The sequence below is a fragment of the Physeter macrocephalus genome, chromosome 11 (assembly GCF_002837175.3).
Source record: "Physeter macrocephalus isolate SW-GA chromosome 11, ASM283717v5, whole genome shotgun sequence".
NCBI lineage: Eukaryota > Metazoa > Chordata > Mammalia > Artiodactyla > Physeteridae > Physeter > Physeter macrocephalus.
In genome coordinates this window covers 167,916,177-167,919,574 of record NC_041224.1, presented here as the reverse complement: position 1 = coordinate 167,919,574, position 3,398 = coordinate 167,916,177, and the positions used below count along the sequence as shown (strand labels likewise).

At 36.1% G+C, this 3,398-nt stretch overlaps 1 protein-coding gene across 5 annotated transcripts in view; it reads left to right on the top strand.

Moving 5' to 3' along the window:
• EML5 (EMAP like 5) overlaps positions 1-3,398 on the top strand; it is a 178,514-nt gene that overhangs the window by 66,262 nt on the left and 108,854 nt on the right. The window lies entirely within an intron of this gene.

Below are 3,398 nucleotides of genomic sequence, written 5' to 3'. Positions count from 1 at the left end.
GACCTGGAAGATAAAATAGTGGAAATAACTACTGCAGAGCAGAATAAAGAAAAAAAGAATGAAAAGAAATGAGGACAGTCTCAGAGACCTCTGGGACAACATTAAATGCAACAACATTCGAATTATAGGGGGTCCCAGAAGAAGAGAAAAAGAAAGGGACTGAGAAAATATTTGAAGAGATTATAGTTGAAAACTTCCCTAATATGGAAAAGGAAATAGTCAATCAATTCCAAGAGGTGCAGTGAGTCCCATACAGGATAAATCAGGGAGAAACATGCCAAGAAACATATTAATCAAATTATCAAAAATTAAATACAAAGAAAAATTAAAAACAGCAAGGGAAAAGCAAAAATTAACATACAAGGGAATCCCCATAAGGTTAACAGCTGATCTTTCAGCAGAAACTCTGTAAGCCAGAAGGGTGTGGCAGGACATATTTAAAGTGACGAAAGGGAAAAACCTACAACTCTTAATACATAAGGCAAATGCTAACAGCCATAAAAGGGGAAATTGACAATAACGCAATCATAGTAGGGGACTTTAACACCCCACTTTCACCAAAGGACAGATCATCCAAAATGAAAATAAATAAGGAAACACAAGCTTTAAATGATACATTAACCAAGATGAATTTAATTGATATTTATAGGACATTCCATCCAAAAACAGCAGATTACACTCTCCTCTCAAGTGATCATGGAACATTCTCCAGGATAGATCATATCTTGGGCCACAAGTCAAGCCTTGGTAAATTTAAGAAAACTGAAATCGTATCAAGTATCTTTTCCGACCACAGTGCTATGAGACTAGATATCAATTACAGGAAAAAATCTGTAAAATAACAAACACCTGGAGACTAAACAATACACTACTGAATAACCAAGAGATCACTGAAGAAATCAGAGGAAATCAAAAAATACTTAGAAACAAACGAAAACGAAAACACAACAATCCAAAACCTATGGGATGCACCAGAAGCAGTTCTAAGAGGGAAGTTTATAGCAATATAATCCTACCTCAAGGAAGAAGAAAAAACTCAAATAAACAACCTAACCTTACACCTAAAGCAAGTAGAGAAAGAAGAACAAAAAACCGCCAAAGTTAGCAGAAGGAAAGAAATCATAAAGATCAGATCAGAAATAAATGAAAAAGAAATGAAGGAAATGACAGCAAAGATCAATAAAACTAAAAGCTGGTTCTTTGAGAAGATAAACTAAATTGGTAAACCATTAGCCAGACTCATCAAGAAAAAAAGGGAGAAGACTCAAATCAGCAGAATTAGAAATGAAAAAGGAGAAGTAACAACGGACACTGCAGAAATACAAAGAATCATGAGAGACTACTGCAGGCAACTATATGTCAATACAATGGACAACCTGGAGGAAATGGACAAATTCTTAGAAAAGCACAGTCTTCTGAGGCTGAATGAGGAAGAAATAGAAAATATAAACAGACCAATCACAAGCACTGAAATTGAAATGGTGATTGAAAATCTTCCAGCAAACCAAAGCCTAGGACAAGATGGCTTCACAGGAGAATTCTATCAAACATTTAGAGAAGAGCTGACACCTATCCTTCTCAAACTCTTCCAAAATATAGCAGAGGGAGGAACACTCCCAAACTCATTCTATGAGGCCACCATCACCCTGATACCAAAACCACACAAAGATGGCACAAAAAAAGAAAACTACAGGGCCATATCACTGATGAATATAGATGCAAAAAACCTTAACAGAATACTAGCAAACAGAATCCAGCAGCACATTAGAAGGATCATACACCATGATCAAGTGGGGTTTATCCCGGGAATGCAGGGATTCTTCAGTATAGCAAATCAATCAATGTGATACACCATATTCACAAATTGAAGGAGAAAAACCATATGATCATCTTAGTAGGTGCAGAAAAAGCTTTCGACAAAATTCAACACCCATTTATGATAAAAACTCTCCAGAAAGTACACATAGAGGGAAATTACCTGAACATAATTAAGGCCATATATGACAGACCCACAGCCAACATCGTTCTCAATGGTGAAAAACTGAAACCATTTCCACTACGATCTGGAATAAGACAAAGTTGCCCACTCACCACTAATATTCAACATAGTTTTGGAAGTTTTAGCCACAGCAGTCAGAGAAGAAAAAGAAAAGGAATCCAAATCAGAAAAGAAGAAGTAAAACTGTCACTGTTTACAGATGACATGATACTGTACATAGAGAATCCTAATGATACCACCAGAAAACTACTAGAGCTAATCAATGAATTTGGTAAAGTAGCAGGATACAAAATTAATGCACAGAAGTTTCTTTCATTCCTATACACTAATGATGAAAAAATCTGGAAGAGAAATTAAGGAAACACTCCCATTTACCCTTGCAATAGAAAGAATAAAATACCTAGGAATAAACCTACCTAAGGAGACAAAAGACCTGTATGCCTAAAACTATAAGATACTGATGAAAGAAATTAAAGGCGATACAAACAGGTGGAGATATACCATGTATTTGGATTGGAAGAATCAATATTGTGAAAATGACTATACTACCCAAATCAATCTACAGATTCAATGCAATCCCTATCAAACTAGCAATGGCGTTTTTCACAGAATAAGAACAAAAATTTCACAGTTTCTGTGGAAACACAGAAGACCCCGAATAGCCAAAGCAATCTTGAGGTAGATAAACGGAGCAGGAGGAATCAGGCTCCCTGACTTCAGACTAACTACAAATCCACAGTAATCAAGACAGTATTATACTGGCACACAAACAGAATTATAGATCAGTGGAACAGGATAGAAAGCCCAGAGATAAAACCACGCACATATGGTCACCTTTTCTTTGATAAAGGAGGCAAGAATACACAATGGCAAATGACAGCCTCTTCAATAAGTGGTGCTGGGACAACTGGACAGCTACATGTAGAAGAATGAAATTGGAACACTCCCTAACACCATACACAAAACTGAACTCAAAATGGATTAAAGACCTAAATGTAAGGCCAGGCACTATAAAACTCTTAGAGCAAAACATAGGCAGAACACTCTGACATAAATCACAGCAAGATCCTTTTTGACCCATTTCTTGGAGAAATGGAAATAAAAACAAACATAAACAAATGGGACCTAATGAAACTTAAAAGCTTTTGCACAGCAAAGGTAACCATAAACAAGATGAAAACACCACCCTCAGAATGGGATAAAATATTTGCAAACAAAGCAACTTACAAAGCATTAATCTCCAAAATATACAAGCAGCTCATGTAGCTCAATCTCAAAAAAACAAAAAACCCAATCGAAAAATGGGCAGAAAACCTAAATAGACATTTCTCCAAAGATGATATACAGATTGCCAACAAACACATGAAAGGATGCTCCACATCAGTAATCATTAGAGAAA